The 25,891-nt window shown below is 39.5% G+C and overlaps 1 protein-coding gene across 2 annotated transcripts in view; it reads left to right on the forward strand.

Moving 5' to 3' along the window:
• NLGN1 (neuroligin 1) overlaps positions 1 to 25,891 on the forward strand; it is a 349,667-nt gene that overhangs the window by 36,628 nt on the left and 287,148 nt on the right. The gene's annotated exons all lie outside the window — the stretch shown is intronic.

Here is a 25,891-nt window from a genome sequence, read left to right on the forward strand (position 1 = left end):
ATTCAGGTTAATGGTAAGCTAAGGATTTTTGTCTTGTTTTTCTGTCTAGAACATAGTAATCTCTTTGTTTGTGGGGGAAAAAAAAGGTGCACTAGTCATTCAGTTTTCATTGAAAACCACCATAATGCTACGAAAGCCTTGGTAATTAAGTGCTAAATCACAAGGAAGAGAAAAAAAAAGATATTAATTATAAAAAGCATGTATGTATATAAGGAAGATAATGAAATTGCAAAACACACGTATACTGCAATGGAGTTTTAGTGAACAGTAAATCAATTTCAGAGTTGCATTGCCAGGTTTTGCAGGCTGCTCGTGTATTACACCCACAGAATGCTCCATTTCTTTCAATTATCAAGGTTACTGAACTTCAGATATACTTTTCCTACTGAGTATACAAATCAATTAAGTCAAAAGAACAAAGCTTTTTTCACATGCTGGAGAAATAATGCTCATTAAATTTTGGATAAGATGCAAAGACAATTACTTCTAAAAATGGATGAAATTAATTGCACTCTCTGTTTCTTTTGATCTTCCTTAGTTTACGATACTCTTGTTGGTTTTCCTTCTCCTCTCCTGAATGTATCAGTATTCCAAAGACTATCAGGCGTTAGTTATGAAAACAGTATTTTTGAATAAATTCAACTGTGCACTTTCCATTCCGGATATAATAAGGTGGCATGAAAGAAACAGGTATCTATGAGATTTTTGTCAGTCCTTGTTTACTAAACATCATCAGTGCTGCGTGAAGCACAATATTGTGCACGGGTTGGGATATTTTATAGTCACTCTGAGTCTTAACAGCCTACTCTGTAGGTGTAATCCTGCATTTTTTTTGTAGATTTAGGATCTCTAGTAATATTTGGTGCACAATAGTTTATTGCTGGCTATGCCAGCGCTGCCCAAACGTGCCCTGCATGCAGACTGGTTGGATATGAGCACGTGCTGGGCTCTGGCAACCTCCGTGGCTCGGCAGAAGGAATGAATGTTGATTTGGTTACGCTCCCCCGTGGCACAGGGTCAGGAAGCAAAGACCACGCGGGCAGCTTGGATCTCTTGTCGTGTGGTGTAATGCAGCGTGAGAGCTGTAGGCAGCCAGTGGGTGGTCATGCGTTTGCTGGCAGTGTGGATATGGGAAGAGATGCTCTGCTCTGGATCCCTTCCAGGCCCCCTGCCTGCATGGCAGCCCCAGCATAGCTGCTTAGTCTTCATTTCTCTTATTGTGAAGTCAGAAATGTGTGTTACTCCTGAGGAAAAATAGTGAGGGTTAATTAACATATGTGATTTCATAGTGGCGTGTTAGGTACTAATTAGTGTTCCAGATACACTACTGTTCTTAGTATGAGGTTCGACAGAAGTGGAATCTGCTTATTTTAAATGCCTTTTTAACTCTCAGTTGATAATTGTTTCTTCTGGAATGCATCATCATCTAGCGATGGTCTTTAGGAGAGAGTGCATTTGTATGTATTTATGTTTTTTACTATATGCTGTTTTAATGCAATTACATATTGAAAATAAAAACACTCTCTTTTTACTGAGTTTTTCACCAGATCTTAAGTATGGGGAAGTGGACACGTCTCAGGTTAGCTTGTAATTATGAAAATCAAGATAATGTGCTCATAGTTATGTGCAAGGGGAAGAACAATATCAAGAGACCTACCACTCAGAAGATAAACATTTTACTGAAAGTGGTTTCATGTTAGGTTTTTCCTGAGATTTTGCTAAGATTAACCCTGTGCTTACTTGAGCAAGTCAATAGAAGCTTATGGCTAAGTGACAATAGGCTTGTACTCATGGTTTACTAGCACGTATGCAATGTGTAGATACATGCATTTAGTCAAGAAAACTCATTTATTGTTTCGCTGCTGCTCTAGGTGCAGCTGATGAGATTAGCAGAAATGGGAAACTCAGCAGGTGTTGTTTGAATGGAGAATAGGGAGATTCAGGTCACATCTAGAGCATTTACATCTTGAATATTTGTTGCTCAAAGCTCTGTGAAGTTTGAGGATCACAGATGTGAGGATCACTGCTGAATCAAGCAGTTTCTAGGAAAAAAAGGTAATCCTTAATTCCTCAGGCTCTGTCTGGGGATAACCTTCTCCATGTGGTATGGTACTGAACTAGATATACTGCTGGAAGCTAGTTTGTATTAAATTAATAGTGTGAAGCTAGTAATAAACTTTATATATTTTGTTCTCTATTTCCTTTCCTGTCATGTAGAGTATGAAAAGGAGAAAAACAAAACACCTAATTTTGTTTCCACTGAATTTTATATAGAGACAAGAATGTTCGCAATTATATTAGAACAGGTTTTCTTTGAAGGACTGATCCAGATCACTGATGTGAGTAAAATTTTGCTCCATTCACTTTCAGTATCCCTTAATCTGCAAAATGTGTTATAAATGTTTGTCCACACAATCTTGTGAAAAACACAGAACGGTAGCATTTACTTTTTTTTTAAACATGGGGACATCTGAACAGAAGTGTCGCAAAGAAACATAGTAAGAAGCTAAAGCAATCAAAATCAGGCAACTCGTGGGTCTAAACACATTGTGGCTTGTGTTCATGTTTGTGGTGAGGAGCTATCTACAGGACAGGAACTGATTCCTTCTAATGCAGCTATTAATTATAAGCTAAGTCTCTTTTCTCTCCCCAGTGGTTTCTATGGACAAATATATTAGGTGGGTATGAGGCAAATGTGCGTTGATTAAGAACTAGGCTTGGAGTTCATGTTCATCACTGTTCTTTTCCTGTGTGATTGATGAAACTCAGCTATAATTAAACTTAAAGCCATAGATTTGGCAAAGAACAGTATCCATTATTTCAACTGATGTCATTCTATCCTGTATGATTCATTAACAAGTAGTGGATGTTTTCTACAGTTTACTTAATGTCCTAGGACATTAAGGGTAATGGTAAAGCCTTGGGACATTAGGTTTGTTTATTCACTTAATATGAAGGAAGTTGTTAGTAGTGTTGCCTAATTTTGGGATGTTCACAGAAGAGTAATGTTCTTAGAAGGGTTGGTATTCTGTTTAGGATCGTTTAACATTCAGCACCAATGGTTTTATTGAACAGACGCTGGCATTTTACTCATTATCACTTTGGTGTTCATGCCAGGTTCTTGCAAGAAGTGTATTTGATGCCAGGTGCCAAATAACCTTTTGTCATCATGTTGAATGAGACATTGCTTTTGTTCTACAGTCAAAAGATTACATCCAGATCTTATGAGTGTTTAAAGAAAAATCCATCTTCTCATTTTCTCCAGACACACAGAATTTGGCAAGAACTAATAGTACTTCTGAATTTAATCTATACATTCTGCTCACAGTAAGACAAGAAATGCCCCTCATTTCTTAAGATCCTTACTGGCCAATTAAGGACCTGTGCTAATTGCTATTTGTTTTGATGCTGTCCAGCACTTGACTGCAAGGATGGCAGAGCCATGAGGACTAGGGAAGACAAATAAGTGTATCAGCACTTGGAACCTCACAAAATATGAGCGGGTCATCAAAACATCTGAAATTTTGCTTAAAAATAGCTGTGTACACTAAAGACACCTCTGTGGCTACGTGAACCAGATACGTGTAGCATGATCATCTGAGTCACACTATCAAAAAGAAAAACCAGCAGAAAAAACATAACACAAACCTGTAAATCCTTTAATTAATTACAGAATTATTTGTTAAATTATTGAACATTTGCAGGATTATACATCTACATCTTCCCAATATAGTCAACAATTTAAACCTAGCAACTAATTCCTAGTTTACTTTCATATATTATTTAAAAAGGCAAAGAAAAGCTAAAGAATTCTTACGTAAACCAGATCATTCTGGTAAAATAATTTTGATAGAGCAATTTATTATACAGGGTTTTGAAGATGAAAGAACATATATTGCAAAGGCAAGAGCTGGAGGTATATATGGTGCTGGGCAGGGGGAAGAGACAGTTTTATTTTAACATTATCTTACTAATTCCCCTTTTTCAGTTGTCTTTGTGCTAAGAAAAAAGAGTGGTACAAACTGGCCAGTGTACAAATCTATATAGCCTCTATTTAATTCAGCCTAGGAAACAACTTAAATACTCCATAGTTCTCTATCAGTTTCAAAAAAAAAAAAAAAAAAAAAAAAAAGATGAAAACTGGAACTGTTTCTTTCTGCAATAAACCTGTCACAAGATTTGAGTTATTCACTTGCCCTTTTGGAAAAATAAAGACAAAAAAAAGGAGAAAAACTTAACACAGAGTGTAGGCCTGATTCATTACAAATTACACATCACTGTTTCTTAGCAGTTGAGCCCTGCATAAGAAAACCTCTCATCAAATCAGGTTATGTTTTAAAGATACAAAATGCAGCAAGGAGCTCGGTGTCTGCAAACCGCTTTATTTATTGGAAACCATGAACTGACAGCCAAAGGTCTGTCTGTCCTTGTCCCTTAAATACTGTTGGGTCTTTCGTTTTCCACCCTTGTCAGCTTGGCGAGTTATTTGAAAATTCCTTCAGATTTATTTTCCACAATTCTCTGGCATGTGTTTTGCAATTCCTGCCCCCAGGACCGTTTCTAAACGTGACAGTCCTGGGAACTGTGACATTTGACACATTGGTAACGCAGTGGGCTGTGATACTAGTTCAGCTGTTCACATTCAGCTCCTTCCTCTCCATCAACCTTTCCGCTACTCCGCTCTGACAGACAATCATGATTTGTCATTACCCGTAAGCTGGACAGTGTACAAAGGACACCAACTTGTTCGTAGAAATATTAACTCTAATATTTCTACTAATATGAACTGAGTCCAAGCCCTGTGGCATTTGGTTTGAGGCAGAGGCCTGAAGGGCCTGTGGAGCACCAGGTGGCTGCTCACCATGCTGAGGTGGTCTTCACCTTTCCTTGTCCTCGCTCAGTACAGCAGTGCAACTCTCATACTAGTGGTCCCTTGCCCCACAGCTTGACCATTGCGTCCTTGGAGGCTCCATATGTGGGAACGAGGTGTAAAACAAGTGGCTGCTGAGGGCCCAGGTGCCTGAGGATGGCATCTGTGTGAGGAAGGGGACAGTGGCCTGGCTCCCCGCTGCGGCATTCACCTTGTTGGAGTTTTGAGACACTCACAAAAGGCATTTAAATATTGCTAATCTTTGTGATCATGCAGATAGCTGTGCACAAAGGCCTTTTGTGGGGAGGAAAATGGGTTTTCAGCTTGGTAACAGAATGAAGTCTCTTTCTCGGAGTGACTAGCATTAAAATACGCTCTAATAATACAGTAAAGAAAAGGCTAGGGAGCAAAGAGACATTAGCACTGCACAAAGGTGTGAACAGCGCTCATTTACTGGAGTCTCAAAGCAATTGGACCCCTCCGTACGGCAAGGCAGGAGCATTCAGCGCCATGGAGGTGTCCAGTGTGTCCCTGGACAAGGGTAAAGGCCCCGTCTGGGGCCACAGGAACCAGCAGCAAGCTCCTCCTCGACCCCTTCCCCCTCCTCGCATGACCAGTGACCTCTCTGGGGTGTCACCTCTGTGTCCTGGTTGTCACTAATTGGAATCGCCCGTCAGGAGGATGCAGCATTAATTGCCCAGCATTCCGAACGCCCTGTGAGTGACTTGGCAGGAGCGCCCTTCACCGTGTGGTGAAGCATGTCGGAGCTGTAGCCCGTCTTGTCATCGCTCCTCACCTCGCTTTGTGTTTGCCTGCTGCTATGTTGCTTTCTAACACCTTGAACTCTGCAGTGCCACTGCACATTTAATAACCAAATCTTAAAACTTGCTGACACACATTAGAGCTTCTTGTCTGTTAGCTTACAACACAGGCAAGTTCCTACTCGGCACGGAGCTTTGTCAAATGTTTTCTGACAATCTAAATAACTAACATCTTTGACATTTTCTGCACCCCTTTGCCAAGCCAGGAACAGGCTCGATGAAATCTGAGTTGCTGAGGCATGACCTGAAACGGTATTAGCTCTCCTTGATTATGCGCTGAATTTTCATGTTCCCTTCCTCCCCAGCCCCAGTGTGATCCCGTTAATGGTTGTCTAAGACTTGCTCGACAACTAATGGGAAATGAACTGACTGGTAATTTCTTGCTGTGTGTCTGCTTGGCCCCATGCCAGTCTCTTGAAATAATGGTACTAAATATAAATTTTCATTACACCTTTTTTCAATTTCTGTCCGTACTTCATGTAGCACTTTTAGATGAGCATTGTTCAGCTCTAGTCTCTTATCAGTCTTAAGAACAACAATCTAGTTAATTGACAGCTTGGGTATTATCATCTTTTCTTTAATTCTCCACCATCATTTCTGTGCGTTGAGTCTTAGACAAACGTCTGCCCTCTTCACTTTTAAAGATAGGTACAGGAATAATTGCTGCATAGCCCTCTTGGTTCTTTACACTCCATCACCTTTTCCTCCTGTCAGTTGCCTGGTGTATAATTATGCTTAAAATATCTTTTGGTATTAGTTGCAATGCTTTGCACTATTTGATGCTCACTTTTCAATTTGGCTTTCTCAAGTATTTTTGATTGCCTTAGGCTCCTTCTGTAATTTGCATAATCCTCCTGTGTTCTAGATCCTTGCTATCTTCAAATGCTGTCATTTTACCCTTGATACTGTTTTCCTCATCCTTTGCTTCTGGACACCAACTTCTGCTCTCATTTGTGACACATCCTGCAGAAGTTTTATTAGAACAAGCATAACTAGTAATGTCATTTCTTTACTACACTTGATTTTCCAGGCTCTATTTAAGTCGCATCAATTTTCCTAAACTCACTCCTTCAAAATACATGTTTTGTAAAGTCCATTATTTTTGCACATTTTTTCTTAAGACAGCCTAATGAATATTTTGAGAATGCATACATTTCTCACTTTCTAAATTCTCAGGGGCCTCTTAGGAAATGCTACCTCTTCTCGACATTTCATTTTTATTCAAGAAGTAGCACACTGTGTTACCCATTAGGCTTTCCCTTTCTCCTCCTTAAAACATGAAACCAAAAATCATGAACCTAAGATAATGCTGGCTAATTTTTAAGCCTGGTAACTGCAAATAACAATCATGGAATCACAGGAAACAGATTACAGAGTTCAGTTTTATCGAGACAATTTACATACAGCGCTTTGAGTCAGTTTCACCACTGTCCTTCATCTCTGATGTAGATATTTTTCTTAGAGCAAGGTGAGTGTGGAACTTCCCCAGTTGGATCTGAGAGCAGCCAACAGATTTTGCCACAGATGTTGACTACAAAATATGCAGAAGAGGGGGTGAATCTGCTCCTTTTTTTTTTTTTTTTTTTTTTAGGATCAGACCCAGTTTGGTTGTAGAGTAGATAATTAAAAATACATTTTAGCAAGCAAGAATCTTAGCTCATACAACAAAACTGGCATTTTTCTCACACGTTTGCAATTTCCTTTGTGCCTGTTATTGAGGTCCTGGAGGACCTTAATGAAATTTTTATAGTCAATGGTTGGGTCTGTCAGCAGAGAGAAATAAAATTTACACTGATATCACCAATGACCTGGACTTTTCTACAGTCGGCTGCACTCACAAGATATCCCTGAGCGTATTCAGCAAAGATTTATACCTGAAATCTCAGAAGAGATTATCTTGATGTTATTTGCTCACGTGAAGTACCATGAGCATAATCCATGGAAGGATCATTTTAACCATTATGAAATATGATAAACATCTGAAAATAAGATACCTTATTATTTAAAGTAACCTTTAAATTAACAGCTTTAGTGTCTTTGCACAATTTCCTCAACAGTCCTAACACTTTGAGTCAGACCTACCATTTTGCTCAGTGAAAGTTTTTAGCACTATTATGCATTTTTTTCTACCTGAAAATGAATATTTTGGCATAAGGCAAAACAAAAGAAAGAACTCCAAAGGGCATACACTAAGTTTGATGTTTTTTATAGAGAAAAAGGCAAAAGGAGAAGTAGCTACGTCAGTAAGTCTTTGGGGGAATCGTTTGTAGTAGTGACTTCCAAAATAATGAGGTGTCACTGTGCTACTGTTAATATGAGAGAAGGGCAGGCTTTGTGTTCTGTTGGTAGAGAGAAATCAAACTTTCCCTGCTTTCCTCTACTTGGTATTTTTTTCACTCTCTACAAAAAGACTTTGTACTGCCAAATAATTGTCATAATGGATTATTTTGTTATTTGTATTCTACCCATTCATTTCTATGAACTAGAAGGCAGTCAGTGTTTGTCACCTACCTGCTCATTCCATAAGAGCATCTCAGTTTTAAGCCATCTACAAGCCACACTATTTTTTCAATAGTTTCTCAGAGAGACAATTATTTAATCCATTTATTCTTAGTAAAATCCAAGATTTCATCTCTGAACAGTGAATTAACTCACTTTGCTTTCTTTTTTTTTTTTTTTTGTTTCCTTATCTTTCTTTGGAAAACACATTTTAATGGGAATATAAGACTCAATTTTATGTATCAAAATTTATGCTAGCCCGTTTCCTGATGTTTCAGGGAAAGGTGCAAGTCTTTCACCACTTTTTTGCTTTGCCAGTTTTGGACATGTATTTCTAGGGAGCAGTCTTAACTATTTACAACAGTATTTGCTAATGCTGTATCTTGAATGGTAAAATGTATTTTTCTGTGCCATCAAGAACTAATAAGGTATTTTAGAGTAATGGGATATGATACTTTTCAGGTGTCCTTATATCTACTAGATATTTTCTTACATTGTCATAAACTATTAGACTCAGTATTTCACAATGAAAGAGCATTCCACAGTTTAATTACACGTTTTGCACAAAATATTTCCATTTAACAGTGCCAGACTGTCTCTTCCCTTTGAGAAGAACCGTTTTGGCACAGCTCCCATCCTGAACAATGGGAGTGTCACACTGAGTCCCAAAGTGTTTGAAAATTCTTTTTGTTAGTTTTCGTTTACAAAATGTGGCTCCCACCCTTCTTTATTATGCCCTCCCTAGCTTAATTTATGGACTGGCCCCTACTATTGTTTTTGCAGTAACAACAACATAACCAATAGTGACCGTGTTTTACTAGTCCTTACATTCCCCAATGACTTAAAAATCCCAAGGTCCTTGCTCAGAGCCTGATTCTATTTCTTGTTCTAGGTTAGCTCACTAGATCAGATCAGGAATGGTCATTCTTGATAGCTATTCACGAGTAGATATCTTGCTGCTAAAGATTGACTTGAAAATAATTCTTTCTGCTGGAAAGGGACAAATTGTGTATCTAATGCAGTAAAAATGTTCCTAAGGGCTAAATTGCAACTACCTTTTTTTTCATGCATTTTGGAGATGGTAGGAGCTGAAAAGGATCAAGCTTTTACTAGCCCACTCCAAAAACTTCAGTTAGGAGAGTTGAGTGTGTAGGAGGGCAAGTAAAAGGATGGTCTTCCTGTACAACCAGGAAAAGCGAATAGTATAGAGGATTTATATTATTTATCCTCAGGTATTTCTGTCCCAAGTTCAGCAGCAATTTAGTCCAAAGAAACTGAGTAAACCTTCAAATTTGCTGTTCTGACTCCAGGGCATAGGATGGGAGGATGTCCATTTGCATCCATACTGTTTTGTGTTTCCTTCATCTTCCTGGCTTGTTCCTCTCAGAAAGAACTGCCTTGGCAAGTCATCATAATACTAAGGCAATACCATCCTGTTGCTAGGCAATCACTTACCCAGTTTTGTGCAATTTTCTGCCTTCTGACGGGTGATGTAACTAGTCTAGATTTGCTGTCTCACTGATATCTCCTTATCTGGACTACTTGTGACGAGAGACAAGGAGGATGAGATAACATGGGTGCTAGATTTAGTATTAATTGACCTAATGTATCAAGTTTCTTGCTCCGGAAGTGAAATGTGAACTATTTAAAGTATCGCAGCATGTAAAGAAATTACTAACTTTCAGATGCTGAAAAAAAAAAAGATGGGAGGAAAGGGGAAAAAAAAAAAACCAAAGAACAAGATAAAGATGTTAAAGTGTTTAAAGAATCAAGTTTTTCTCCATTTATGACAACCTATTTTTTTTCCAAGTATGAAGACTATAATGTCCCTGTAATTTAGTAATGTTGCCTGTCATGCTATGCCACTTTGGCCTCAGCCTTAGTAAATATTCAGCCCAGAGCGTGCTATTTACCTTCTGCACAATACCACTTTTCAGCTTATTACATTTTCCAGTGCAATACTACAAAGTCTAAAGTACAACTTAACTTAGCAAATATTGGGTCAAATCGGAGTGATTCTAAAGATTACGGACTTACTGTAGCTGGCGGCAGGTATAACGTGGATGCAGCTTGGCTTAAACATTTATTTGTTGTCATTTTTTGATTCGAAGGACTAATATCAACTTTGACATCAGATAACCAGAGCGGGGTTCTTAGCAGCCCACTCGGATCAGAAGGACCTCCTAAATAAAACCTGGCAGGCAATTAAACCATTTGAAGATATTAGGTAAACTTCCCACTCGGAGGCCAAGTCTACTCTTTGTGACATCTGAGCATGCCTTTTATAAGTCTCATTTTTCAGTAGGTCAAGAGATCTAAGCCTTAAATGAAGCAGGCTGTAGCGCTACAGATTTTCATCACCAGGAGGATCATGACCTTGCAGTGTATATTGAATTTAAGTTTAATACTGTAATGGATGGGACTTGTAATAAAAATCACTAGATGTTTTGTGGATGAGTAATAAAGAATAGATCAGAGTCTGGAACTTCAAGAATCCACAGTACAAATGAATTTCAACCAGTACTGAATTTATACTACCTTTTGGCATACTTTTTGTGCTTTGGAAAGCTTACGATAAAATTCAGGCTTTGTCCATTATTTAATTACTTTGCTACTTTTTTTTGGCACTTTGCTAGCAGCTTAATAGGTAGTTTGCATAAAATGCTATCACTGTTAAATATCTGTTTGCATAGCTAGCACCACAGTCGTGTTCCTTCTGTCCTAATGTATCACTTAAATGGAGATAAAATAGTGATTACACTTACTCTTTAGGACCATTGACTTGGATTTACTTTCAGCTGTTGCTGCATATGTGAGCATTTTGGCAGTCTCAGTTAAGTTTTTAGAAGACACCAGGACTTGCTGCTGCAGCTACTACAGCTACTCCAACTTGAAGCAGAGTTTTATTTTACAGTCTTGTCATTAACCTGCTTATCCTTCCCTGTAATAAATACGAACAATCCTGTTATCCTAGCGGGCAAAAGAAAGTAAACTGTTTGAAGCCTAGAAAAGAGCATTAGCTGCTCTGTGGTATTTTTCTGTGGCTAGGATTGCAGACGTGGAGTTTCGCTGTCTTTAAAAGGCATGAAGATCAAGAAGCCGGACTCAGGGCATGCGGGCGTTTGTGGCACTGGACCCGTTGCTTTCACCTTTCACGGAGAAATGAAAGATTGTCTGAGACTGCTGGGGTGGGTTAACAGCAGGGTCTGACATACCTGCTTCTAGATTGCCTTCCAAAAGAAAGATGCCATGGAGCAACCTTTGCTTTGGAGAGCCATGCCGCGTGTTGTAATGACTCTGTGACACCAATCATTCTGTGGGAAGCACAGTATATTTATTTTCCTACATTATTTAACACTTGCCCCCAAACTGTCAGCAGCAAAGCTTCAGTCCCTGGGACTCCCGGTAAAGTCAGGGCGAGATTGATGATTTAAATACCCTTTTAGAGCTTGGTAAAATTAAGGGTTCCAATTACTGAAATTGATACGGGCTATTAGTGACAACAAAGCCTTTGAAAAGTCATGAGAGAAAGCAAATAAAACAATTACATGGAAATAAAAGATTCTACAGCCTTCAAATTTCATAAATCCCTTAGAGGATTCCTATCTTGCCAAGTAAATCCCCCTGAGAAAAAGCGAGCTTTCCTGAAAGAGATACCTTTTTGGAAAGAGATACTCCCTTTCCTAAACATCTCCCTTACTGTACAGACAGTTACAACCATTGTTGTTGCTCTTACTATTATTTTGCTATGTCCTGCATCATGTTTCATATCAACAGTCATGCTAATTGAAGTAAATTATAATTAATGAGTAGTAATACATTGCATACATAATTCTAAAATAGTAACAGGAAGCATGGGAAAGTTAATAACCAACTTTGGCATGGTGTGAAATCATGCAACAGGACATACTTAATGAGAGCAGTAGGAAAGGGAGGAAATACTGAAGTTTTCAGAGTAGCTTTCGTGTCTGTGATCTATGAAGAGTTCTCGGAAGTTTATCCTTGCTCAGAGCAGACATCCCATGAGTGTATCATGCAGTTCTTTATTTTACTTCTCTTTTCACACCTTCTGTCTGACTTGGTCTGGGAGGTGAAGACCTCTGCAATCTGGGTGCAGTAATGCACAATTCCCCCCTGGAATCAAGGAGAAGCAGCAGAATTGTTCCTTCAACAGGCTGATCTTGCTTTTCAGTGAGTAACACTGCAGCTGTCATGTTGTGATGGTAATTAATTGGGAGAGCCATCAGTACCATGGTCAGAAAGGGACAATAACACTGTGAGGAGCCGGCTCTGATGGATGCCGTGTGAAAGGTGGGAAAGGTCTTTGGCCATTAGGGATGACTGGAACCATATATAGTGGAACCATATAAATGATATACTGTGGAAATACATTAGGGCACAGCATGAAAGCCCTCCTGAAACCTGAGAAATATATCACCAATCAAATTTATTTTGAAGGTCTTCTGTATCAAGACGAACTTGATGGGAATCCCTGTCAAGTCTCAACTTGATATACAGTGTTTAAATGCTGCTTGATGTTTTCTTTTCAGAGACATTAGCAGTTTGGGAGTGATACTGCTTTGGTTTTTAACGGAAAGAGCATCTTGTTATTGGTGTGAGGGTCTTTTTAATTGGGTAACAAGGTTGTTTTGGCTTGGTTTACTTTGGAAGAATAGCTTGGAAATAGAGAAGCACACAGCTGACATTGCTGATGGTTGCTGTAAATCACCTCACTGTCAATGGCACATGGCAGCTCTTGAAGGAGAATATCAGTCTTCTTTCACAGTTTGGCTATCAAAATAAAGCCCTGTAGGTGTTGTGTAGGACCAGTCCTGGATTTACCTTTATACTGCTATATCATCTGCAGTGCTACCTTGTGGCATGGTTTTAAGATTCGGAGAAAAGAAATATTTATCCTATTTTGATTTCACTTCTCCATTCATTGGAGGGAAATGGGACTTCTTTTGCCCAACTAACATGTTTGATACAGTCAATACAGCTTCTTTACTTGCTAGATCCACAAGACATCTGTGCCTGGGAAATGCTGCTGCAGACTAACCATGCCTGACTTCTGAAGTCAGTATTGAATTCTGATGATGTACAATATCTTTCAGGTTTTTGATATATGTTTATATGATGCAATAGTAATTTTACCTGCCTTTATTCCCATTGACCTTAGAAGTTCTTCTTGATTTATTATTGTTTTTTAGCAGTTAGCCTAGAAACAGTTCAGGTCTAGTATCAGACTTCCAGGAATGGTGTTTATTGACCATTCTCACTGATTTTGATCTTATCATTCATAGTGGGATTTACCCTTGTCTGGGCCGCTGTGCTCTATTCCAACTTTATCCTAGCTGTCCAGGTATTAACACATATATCCACATATATCCACATATATCCACATATATCCTGTGTTTCATTTGGTATACTTGTATTTAATATATTTTTAGCTGTTAAGCTTTACTGTATCTGTGGATTTCAACTTTTCTTAGATTTTACCGTGTTTAGGCCACTTCATCATGAAGGCAGGTAAAGTAGGTGTCTTATTTTTACTCGGTAGCCTAATCTGAAGATTTTTCTCCATCTGAAAATCCGATGTACCATGTGAAATTATACCTTGTGCATATATCAGCATACTCTAGAAAATGAGGTCTAAGTTTGGTACATAAGCTTTAAAATATTTACATTTTCCATAAGAACAAAGTGCAGCAAAATCCATCTCTGGCTTTTATGTTCTTCCTCTGAGGTTACTGTCCTTCTGTCTTCATCCCATTTCACATGTCTTAAAAGTCTTACAGAATGATATCACAGGAGCAATCAAATATTAAATTTAAATGAGTGTAAGGATTTATATCTTCCATTATGGCTCCCTTAATATTTTCATTTTCTGTCCTTTCCAACCGAGTATCATCTTTAAAGATCTATGTTGTAGATGGATTAAGGAATCAGTAAAGACACTGGGGCATAATCTGAGCAAAAGTATATTTCCTGTCTGACCCTTCCATCACAACAGAGGGAAAAGAGAGATTCAGATTATGAATCAATGCGGAAATATGATGTGGATGTTTAAAAAGAAAAAAAAAATACAGCTGGCAGGTTTTGGGAGGAAAGGGATATTTAGAATGCTTTGTCTGGTGAAATCTTTCTTCTGGTCCAGTCAAATCAGGCCTGCTGTGATTAGCAAGAAGTTTGCTCTTGTGTAATGTTGTAGCGGTGTGTTGGTTCTTTTATTTATTAAATGCTTTCAGGCTTCAGTAATGTTTCAAAACACAGATGTGAGGCTGAGAATAATGCATAAGTGATGCTTAGCTCTTGTTTCAACTTTTTTCTTGATTGCATGAATTGTATGATTAGTTTTTCCATTTATTAACAGTTGTCATTTTTTTTTTCCTTCGCATACAGCCTAGGTGAGATCACATCTCTATGAATCAGTATAACAAAGATGTTATATATGCATATTATTATTTTACCATTAGTCTCTAGGGCATAGTTAAGTCCATTGTATTTTGCAGAGGGTTTCCATGGACTGTTACAATGATTACAATCTGTTCTGTAGAAAAAAATGGCAAATCAGCATTTTCTTGTCATTTCAAGGATAATAATGATGTTGGATGGTTAAATAGTAACAGCAGATCTGATTAACCTGACCCTGCAAGCACTACTTGAAATACTACATGGAAAATCTGTAACTAAACCACTGAACAAAAGAATAGTCTTTACAGAAGTTACTGCCACTGAGTTTTTTTCAAGTCATCTAGCAGAGCCATCCCTGAAATTATGCCTGTAAATGTCGAAGTATTAGTATGCACCACTATAATTTAGAAAACTGTCAAATTTTCATTTTGCTCTGTTTTGACTTATTTGTATATATATTAAGAAGACATCAAATTGTGCTTAAAGCAAAGCTAAACAAATGCTCTTTTGGATGTCTTTTTCTGAGAACTGTCCAAAAAGGAGGGTGGAATTGGAAGTTGTATACAACTGTGTATTGCAAGTGTGTAATGATCTAAACTTAAAAGCACATAAATCTTCCCTTGGATGATATGTACTCAACATGAACTCTCTAAATATTCCTCCTAGCATTTTTTTTAATAAATCAGATGTAATTTATGCTACCATTGATGTGATGAACAACATCCTCTATATCTCTTCCCAAATAATACTTGCCTACAGCTTTTTTCAGAGTCCCCAAACTCACCGAAGACATGAGAAAAACGATATTAGAGCTTTTTTTTTCCCCCTATTTTGAGTCCTTTTCCTTATCCACTGTGGTATTATATGCTGAACAATATGCTGAAGCTAGTTGAATTGAGGTAATATGCTGAAGCTAGTTGAATTGAGGTAATATATTGTGTTGACCAGTACCAGCTAAAATAAAAGCCTTTCTGATTCATGCTACTATCTTTTATGGCAAATAGCCTAACCTAAAATACATACATAGGATTTTTTTTGTCCAATATTCTACCTACTCGCATATTGATGCAGTCCGTACAAATGTGAGAACTGTGTTACCCAGAACATGGGTTTAATGATTATCCTAGTATCTCAAACTTTTATATTTTTTTCAGCTTATGGAAACATGGCCGAACCACAAATAAAGAAGAGGTAGCCCCAGCTATGTTCTTTTTTTGCACCCTAGTTGAAGCTTTAGGGTAATGAGAAAAAGTGAGGGCAAAATCTGGACCAGGTAGATAGTCTACTGGCAGAGCGCTTTTAGGGCATCAGATTTTATTCTTGTGTTTATAATTTTTATTTAGTGGGTTGACCATTGTATCTATCCAACGACTGCTTTGTTTTCAGAAACTTCTAACAACACAACTGAGAATCTGTCCATCTCCGATGCTCAGCACTAAGTATTTTACTCCCTAGGGTGCTCTAATACTAGTTACAGATAGAGCATTGCTAATGAGTACATCCATATTTATATGCATTTGAGTTACACAGTGTTTTTTAAGCCTAATGCATAAAAGAGCAGACACAGGAGATGTAATATGAACTTCAAATTGTAAATCATAATTTTGTAGACCACAGCAGCCCAAGAAGACCCACTAAAGAAAGCATCTATATCAGATTTTCACTGAAATTTTATAAAGCTGAGGAGACCAATTGATGAAGTGTCAGGGACAGAAGTTTTCAGTAAAAAACTGCTTGGATGTTTCCTGTAGAGGCTCCAGAAAGTGTAAAACATGAAGCAGAGAACAGGTCCTGCCCTCATCTTGTGGCATCCTGAACAGTTCAGACATCAGCCAGACAGGATGAGTAGGGAGAGGAACAGCAGAAAAAGAAAGGAAGAGTATGTGTGTGGAATGGAAAGGGGTTGAGAAGCTGGAATAGAATACATTATACTGGGAAATGCTTACTATGAAATTTCACTTAGGAATTACCTCTTTTGCTTGGATGACAATTTGTCTTGACAAGCTCCTTTAAAGCGAGCACACAAAAATCACAAGGGAACCGAACTGGTAGAAAAGGAAGTTATATGTGAGCACACACGTAGCTGTTGCTTAATCTAGGATATGTACGCTTGGTCTATGTTATTATTCTCTCAAAACCTTTTTATTTTCCTCTTCCACTGATTATAAGAAATATCATCAGGATCCTGAGAGAATGAGACTCTAACTGAAGAGATTGAGGAGTGAAAACTGTAGATGATTTGGCTTTACATCCTGGCTCAGTAGCAATGTTTTCTCCAACAGCAGTTCAGCTGATCATTTATGTCTATAAGACATCATAAAACATAATCAGGATTTTATAGAATACTAGTATTTCAACACAATCCAAAGTGAATTAAAAGTCTGTCTGAGACATCAGGCTCAGTTTTCCATTTGGATCAACTGTTTCTTCAACCTCTCACAGCACAAAACCATGTTACATAGACTTAGCTCTGTTACCAATTACATGCTTTCTCTTCACGTTTAACGTGAAATGAAAGGGCTCATGAAAATGTTTGGTATAGATATGGAGCTGCCAGCTTGAAAGGTTAGAAAGCAGGAGCTGTAAGCAATGATGTTTAGTTATTTCCCTTAGGATAATTTCATTCACCGCACTGACAGGACATTGCTGCTGATGTTTGGGCTAAATATTAATGTGCTCCCATTAATTCTTGTCATACATCCCTGTGATACTCTACTCTTGCGTGCCGATGCCTTTCTAATGTGTGTACTCTTTCTCTTTTCTATTCTTACAGCTTTATTCCTTCATTGATCAAAATACTTGGCCTTTTGTTCTGGACAGAATGTCCAAAAGAGAGGGTATTTGCAAAACCAAGTGTTTTCAAAGCTACTTCTAGAACAATTATTGTCTGATAGTTAGCAAACGCAAACACACAAGAATGCTCTAGCAGTTCTCCAAAGAAGGAATGGAATTTAAGAAAGGAAATGCATTAAAGACTATAGAAATAGGTAGAAGACCTTGTCTTTTACCTTTCTTCTTGATAAAATACAATGACGTGTTTCTCTTAGATATAGCTTAATTAATTTTCCCGATTCCAAGATGCATTTCAGAATATTCGTGACAAGTGTGAATCCTTAGCTGTTTACCAGGCTTTTTCATTATCAAGCATGCCCTTCTGAGTTCTATATTTGTAAAAACTCATGTCATAAAGAAGACTATCTATGGATGTCTGCACTTGCGTGAGCCAGTAAATTGTTTATTTTCTCAGTGGGAGTTCACTCAGGACATTGAGGAGCTATTTCCTCCTAATTAGTTCCCCAGATTCCTCTTATAAAGAAGAAGTCTTAGGCTTCAAGGAGTCTGTTTGGGTCATTATTTTCTTGATAAATGTACTCGCCGCCACTCCAGATTTCCCAGAAGGGACGCTGCAGGGTAGAAGAATGTTGTGTTGCACGTTATGTTTCATGATTGGTTCAAATTACTCAATTTACCCAGTATTTTCAAAAAACAATCCTAAATCATCAGTCAGCCACATCCTAATTTCAGTGCTGATGCCAGACAGTCATTTTTCCTCAGAGCATCACTGAACTAGTTCTCCTCAGCTTGTTTCACCCTTTGATGAACTGGATGGCTGCAGGGACTGGTGCTGAGATTTGAGACATTTCGTTGGAGATGTTGTTAGTTGTTTCCACTGTGGGTAGCTTTGTATGGCAGGAGAGGGCATTGCTCGTTTTATACGTACTAGGCATTGTATAAAGTATGTATAAAAAGGGATTCACTTTTAAAATTTACCAGCATAGTGTAACTACTCAAGGTCAGATGTGTAAGCCATGCAGGATGTCTTGTGTGGGTTAGTCTTTGATGGGAACCCGCAATTAAACTGAAGTGTAGAAAAAGGATTACAGTTATATATTGTCTCCTGGTAAGGAGACAAGCAGAATTGTTTTAGTTTTCACATCAACAAATACTTCTTCAAATACAAAAGCATATCTTTCAGACTCAAAGCTTAGCATCATCCTGTGTAAACGTGATCATTTCTACCCCTACAAATCCTTTCATACTGTGTGTCTTGTGGTTATCGTATTGTGCTCAGTCCGATAGCTGTTCTTCTCAATGGGTCAGTATTGTGAACACAGCTTGGCGTTTTTATTTATTCTAAAGGCCGTTGCTCAGTCTAACTGAGTTTTAGGCTGCTTGGAACAGCGAGGCTGAGCTGAATCCTGCACCTAAACACTTGTGTGCTGGTGGGCATCAGTGGTATGTAGGCAGTTGAGTAGCCAAGGCCCTGAGAGTTAAGTAAAATTAGAGATGCACAATAGTGGACCAGAGCAGGTGTACTGGAATGCTGACTGTAGATATAATCATATTTACATCCATGCCAGCCATGCAGCAGAATATTTACCAAACAAATGGTTGTCAAGTGCCGCGGAGCTGGTTTTGCAGCGGCAGCGCTCGTCACGTGCCTCTGCCGCCCGGACTGCTCAACCCGCAGGTGGTGGTGGAAGGAAGCAAGTATCCCCTGGAGACAGCTCAGCCTTTTACTAGGGCTGCTGCAGCATCTATGTTGCAAACAAATGCTCGTTCTAGTATCAAAGGCCCCCTTTAATTTGCATCGTTTTGAAAAGTTAATATTCCCAAAGGAATAATAAGGTCTCCAAATGCTGCTTTCCTCAAGAATCGTTTTTGTTTGTGTTTGGTTTTATTATTTTTGGACGTTTGCTTGACTAAAGTCTGATAAAGAGCTGCAAATAGAATAGAAATGTATCTTGCTGTTGATAGAAAATGCACCTTTCTAACTCCTGTCTTTGTAAAAGAAGCTTACAGACATGCCTCGTATGTCTGCAACCATAAGGTATGTGACCTTGCAAGCTTTCTTGCAAAGTCTCCCAACTATATATGTGCAACACAAACCCGGCATGATTGCAAATACTGACAACGTTTTAGAAAATATATATTTATATATATATAAAAGGGAGAGCTGAGGAAAAAGTCACAATGCAATTTGTACTTATTATTAAGTATTGAATTGCAACCACAGCATAGCAATAGATGCCTTGTTATATTTTTCCTCCTCTAGAAACAAACTAAAAAGGCAGCAGTGCCCAGCTCAAGCACGTAGGAAATGCAGCCACACTGACTGCACCCTCTACTGGCTCATGCACAGATGATTTTGATTTTCACTACAGGAAAATTCCTAGAATAATAACATTTGCCAGCAAAAAATGTTACAGTGACGCTATTAACAGTTATAGGAAATGCTGGTGTCCAGATAACGGTGGGAGAATTAGAAAACTAATGAATTTTTTAATCTTCCTGGAGAAACTACGTGTAGTGAAGCCCCGTGCTGAGTTCCCGCCGCAGGGGAACGCGGAGGTTCGCTGCTCTCGAGGCTGTGCTGCTCTTACCGAGCACGGCACGCACGCGGTTCATCAAGTTCTGCAAATGCCAGGCGGGCATGGAAGTTGGGATTCTGCAATCAAAACTTTCCGGAAAGCTGAAAATTAAAATTCACGCTCATGTCTTTCTGGGGGTGGGCTGCAGTTTAGGTCATTACAAAGCCTTGGATCAAATTTCTCTTTGGGATGTTTGTAGATGATTTTGTTTAAAGAAGAGCTAAAATTTCAAAGTCCATGCGGAACGCATACCATAACATGCTATAGCATACAAGGATTATATTTTCTCCTAGGTTATGACATCCATTAAACAAGAAGTTCCTCAGATGCCATAGTTCTGTTCTTCTTTTCTCCGTTTTCTCCTCCTTTTCTGAGATGTGGTTAGTGTTCAGTGCACGATGAGGTTCTGAAGACAGAAATTTCCTTTTGCAGAGCAGAAAGTGGAATCTTCAGGCTAGTCCCTTTCCCCACAACTTCACGCCTTGCTTTTGATGGGCATAGGCTATTTTTCACAGTAGTCAGTCTAACTAAAAGGATGGCAGCTAAGGTGTCCTGAGGTTGTAGCCTGTCTCGGGTCTACTTTCTTAAACGCTTGTAATTTTATTTCCAGAACAATTCATGCCCTTCTATCACTTATTAGAAAATAACTGCCCCTTAGGTCCTCAGCTTAGGACCTCTCTAGGTCTCTCTGCTTTGGAAGTTCTTGGCAAATTTTCTACTCTTTGCTTCTTCTGTATGTTCTTGCCTGCCCATGTCTTTTGGAGACAGTGTGATTTGTTGTTGCCCAGTGAATCAGATTTCCAGAAATCAGGAGCTTCAAAACATAGGGAGATAAGCAGGGGAATGTATTACTGCTTGTAGGACGGTGTTTTTACTGTGACACTGTCTCCTAAATTTCCAATCACTTCTGAGGCTGATCCTGCAGAACGCAGGACTCTCTCTTTTATGGGATGGGATTTTGGGGGGATTAATTCATTATTTCCTAACGCGGATGAGCGGCGAACGTCACAAAGTCGTCGTACTGGCTCATCTGCCAGCGCTGCTGCCACACAAGCCTCCTCAGAGGCCGGCCTCTCTGCGAGGCCTCTCAAAGCCCCGCTAGACGCAGCCGGGCGCTGCACCTGCGGGGACGAATCCCGCCGGCACCCAGCAGCTGGGGCTGGCGGAGGCTCCCGGCCTCCCTTCCTCCTCCTCCGGGCCCAAAAAAAACAGATGAGAGAGAGAAAACTGCCTGCTCAGGGTCTCCCACAAATCGCAGGCGATGCCAGAATGGGAATCTGCCCGGATTCCCGCTGCAGCACCCAAGGGCGAGGCGGCCCCGGCCTCCTTTGGATGCAGCTCCCACGGGACTGGTGGAACGGGGTTCGCTGCCTTTTAAGAGCGTTTTCAATTTGCATCTTTTGCAGATATTTTTCGGTTGTCAGGAATTAACTGGGACACCGTGAGTTTTAATTAATCAGGTTATTTGGTGCATTTAAAACTCCTTTTTTTTTTTTAAGAAATATCTCACAACATTTGACTCTCTTGGCTAGTAGCCATAATGACAGCCAGGCTAATTATATCGGTCACTGAGTTATCAGTGCAATTGTAACTGGAGGCAAGCAGACTCCAATCAAGCAAGAGAAACTGCAAGTAAAATAATGATATATTTCACAATCAACTTATTACTGACTCATTTAAATAAGGATCTAAAATGTTTTATCAGTGCTGAGAGAGCATCAAGATTTCAACAAGTCTTAATTTATAAAACTTGAAGCTTTCCCAGCTTATAGCAATTCGCTTGTGAAGAAGTTCAGAAGTGCAGAAGCATAGAAGATGCCCCTCTGTAAATGCCTCCAGAAAAGAAAAATATAATTTTTCCTTGTAAATGCTAATAGTCCACCCTACCTTTATTGCTTTCCTGCTGAGGTCAGCTATTAGGAAATAATTCTATATTCTAAATTCTTTGATCTTCTAATTTCCATCTCACTGTACCAGAGATCAAGATGATCCCTAGTTCTCTGTCATTTAGCTACAGGGTCAAAAAGAGTAAAAACTGTGTGCAATACTTACGAATATAGTGTAAAAACTGCATGCAGTCCTTACTCCTTTAGGAAATGTCCCATCACGCTTGAGAATTCAAATAGGTAGCATATAGTTTGTACCCTTTTCAACTATAAACTAATTTAATTGAAAACCTAGAAATAGGTTGGCTTCCACATAGCAGGGCCACAAAATTGCTTACATAAACAATTTTTGTAATCAAAAAAGAGCTTTTAGCCCCATCCTTTCCTCTACTTGGGCGCTGCAAGGTATTAATAGATTCTGTCTCCAAAGAGTAACTGAAATTTTGGAAAGGGACAGAGTCATAAAATTCTTCTAGACTAAAAGTGTTTGCAGTCCTATAAACAAGGAAATGGATTTTATAATTAATTCAGAATTCCCTGGCAAGCACAGGAGAAACATGCAGTGTGTTGTAATCTACTGATTAAGTTCCAGGAAGAGCATTGGCAGTGGCTTTCGTTATCAATATTAGTCCTCCAACGGCGCCCGGGAGAACCTGAAATTCTGAATCCCAGAGCAGCCGCGGGTGGAAAAGCCCGGCACTCATCTGCGGATCTGGTAGACAAGGCAGTATTTTGAGAGAACCAAGGCTGCAGGAACAGGGTTTGCATCACCTTTGTGTCCTGTTTGTTTCCTCTTGTGTCCTCAGGAGTAGTTTTAGGAACTTGGTACTCTAAAGAAAATTGCCAGAGTAAAGTATGGCTGCATGGGCCATCTGAAACCTTCCAGCAATGCTTTTAATCCAGTAGGATTCAACTTCACCGGATGCTTTGCCATCTATCAGGCCACTGGTCATGGCTGTTAATTAAATGAGAATGCAAAATAAATCTACAGTGCAGAGAGACAACACGGCCAATTAAATATTCCAGTACAAGGTGTTAATGATAAAAAGCTAATGTCACAGAGGACAGGCGGCATGATGTCAGAATACAAATCCCAGCAGGTGACACAATGTGTGATTGCCACCGCAGGCACATAGGAAGGGAAAGGAACAGCTGACCCCGACCACGGAATTTATGACCAGCAGCAGAGGAAGCCATAAGGAAGTCAGGGCCATGAGCGGGCATTGGGGGATGTTTTTCTTGGAAGGGACAGAATGCAGTTGAAGTTGTTGCTCCCAGATGATGTGCATCCTACTTTCTTGGCAGTGATATTTTCCCAGCGCGTGAAAGTCAGGCTATTCCTGAGTGATAGTTTTTGGGTTTTTTGTTGTTGTACAAGCAACAAAGTGTCATAATTACAAAAATCTGTCTGGTTGGTTATTAAGGAATAATTTTCAAGAAAATAAGACATAAGCAAGTAATAATGAGTGTTTGAATCACAGAACACTTAAGGTTGGAAGAGACCTTTAGAGATCATCCAGTCCAACCCTTGCTCCAGCAGGGTCATCTAGAGTGTGTGGCACTTGGCTGTGTCCAAGCGGGTTGTGAAGATCTCCAGAGAAGGAGACTCCACAACCTCTCTTGGCAGCCTGTTCCAGGGCTCTGTCACACTGTCAAGAAATTTTTCCTTAAGTTCCTGTGGAATTTTTGGTGCTTCAGTTTGTGGTTGTTTCCTCTAGTCGTTTTGGTGGTCACCATTGAAAAGGAGCCACCATTGAGAAGGGGCCATAAGTGACGGAAGGACCATTCAGACCTTCTGTGGTGAAGGGTCTTCAGTGACTAGGCTGTGAGAACGGACCACATTGTAAAGTGACTCTTTTCTTGCTGAGGTTGAACTAAGCAGCTACGGCTAACTAAAGCATGATACAGATAGGCATTATGGTTCCATTAAAGACCTGGGAATTGTGGGCAACCTAGAGAATATAAATTGACAGAGGTGAGTAATCTTAAAAAGTTTTCATGAAATCACGGAAAATATTTAATGAAGTTAGTTGCAAGAAACAATGTAATGAGCTGTCCTGAGACAAGCAGATTAATTAATATTTAGAGTTGCATATATCTAAATTTTCACACCTTTTCTATCTGTTAGGAAGGTTTTTTTTTTCTTGAAAAATGCAGTCTGAACAAGTCTACGTTTGAAAGAAAATGTGATGAGTGTATTTGAAGTTACATCTTTCAATACCACGTTAAACTTGTCTTAAGAAAAAGAAAAAAATAAAAAAATTCTTACCAGTGCTTTCAATGTATGTCTTATAGCCCCTACATGCGTGTTGGCTTGGTTTGCAAGCTGGTAGGTTTTAATTTTTCAAGGTACATGATGCTCTTTGTAGAAGTTAGGTGCTTAGATGGGTGTTGTATGAAGTGCTTAATGTTCTTCTGAAACCTGAGAGACTGAAACAGAGAATGGAGGGAAGAGTTAAATTTAAGTGCATTGAAAGACATTGGAGCTTAAAATTTCCACTGATTCTCAGTTCATGGAGATCTTTCTATTTCTCCTTCCATTGCTGTAATGGCAAAAATAGGGCATCTCAGCCAGGACTCAGCTGAACCAACCATTGCCATCCTTTTAACTAACATTTTTAAAGTTTTAATAAAAATATCAAGCTCCCTAGCATGTGACACATAAAAACATGTTTAGCACAGCTGATTGACTACAAGTTCTTCTTCCCTTCTCTCTCAAATGAGTCCAACCACTCTTAAACGTCTACACATTCTTACAGATGCATAAATGAATGTGTGAATAGGCCACCTTGGTGTTCCAGGTACTCACTGAAATAGCAGCTTTATTCTAGTGCCCGGATCCTTCTTGGATTCTCTAATGGGATGTTCACCTTAACCTCTGGGAAACCTAGGGAAGGGATAAACAACGTTCTCCAAGGAAAGAGGGGACAGCTTCCTGCAACTGGATCCCCATGGCTTGTCACATGAAAATAAGGATATATCTATTTCCTGTCAACATTATTTCCTAAGTTTCAGTGCTATAAAAGCCAAGATCCAGCTCTTATGCAGACAAGCAGTGGTGGAGTAAGTCTCTGGCTACTGCCCACTTAGGTGGGACGTTTTATGCGCTGGGCTATTCCTTGGCTGGACAGAAGGGATGGATATCGTAGATGTCCTGTGCTTGTAGATCCTCTTTGTGGGCTCAAAACCTTACTCCTTCCCTTGGGAAGGACGCAGCAACACACACAGTCTTGCTCAGCTGAAAATATGCTCTGCTCTTTGTTTATTTTTTTCTGCTCATTTTTGAGAGCCTTATGCTTTCAGCAGCAGTGATAGAGTTAAATTTCAGCATATAGGACATTGTCCATGCAAGGGGATAGTGGACTTTGAAAATTAATTCTGGAATATTGTAGCTACTGATAGTTATCAAGTAAATGTGGTAAAGAACAATACGCCCAGAATGGAATTACTGGGGCACACAGAAGTGCCCCCCAGGAATGTGCTGTGCTGTCACCCCTGCCATGCACCCTAATGTGTGGATCCTGCTTGGGAATCAGGCACCTAAATAGCTTGGAGGATCTGGAAGGGGCCCTGATGCCAGTAGGATGGGCTCTCAGGTGGGACGTGGAAAAACTTATCAAAATATTGGGCATTTCTGGACTTTGCTTGTGGATCCATGCTGGAAATCCCCGGTGCGTTGCTCTCTCTGACGAGTGTCCGTGTTTTAAGACGAGGTAGATGTTAATGTGATGAAAGGAGTCTTAACTCCGCTGTGGAGAGGTGTCCCCTAGGACACCATGGGACGGCAGCGAGCGGCTGAACTCAGGATGCTCGGAACCTTTTGCAGTGGTTTGGGGGCTGTTCCCTAAAACAAGCAGGGCCTTTCTGAAGTCAAAGGGCTGTTTCCCTTCCATCAGGGCGTCTCTTGTCCTCCAGATGTAACCTGGAGCGTCATCTTCCTTGGCTGTCGGGCTCCTCGAAGACGTGAAGGCCAGTGCTTGCAGAATAGCAGGGAATATCGCTTTTCTTTTTTTTTTTTTTCTCTTGGTT

The sequence above is a fragment of the Nothoprocta perdicaria genome, unplaced genomic scaffold, assembly GCF_003342845.1.
Source record: "Nothoprocta perdicaria isolate Ctin4 unplaced genomic scaffold, notPer1 scaffold_4, whole genome shotgun sequence".
Classification (NCBI taxonomy): domain Eukaryota; kingdom Metazoa; phylum Chordata; class Aves; order Tinamiformes; family Tinamidae; genus Nothoprocta; species Nothoprocta perdicaria.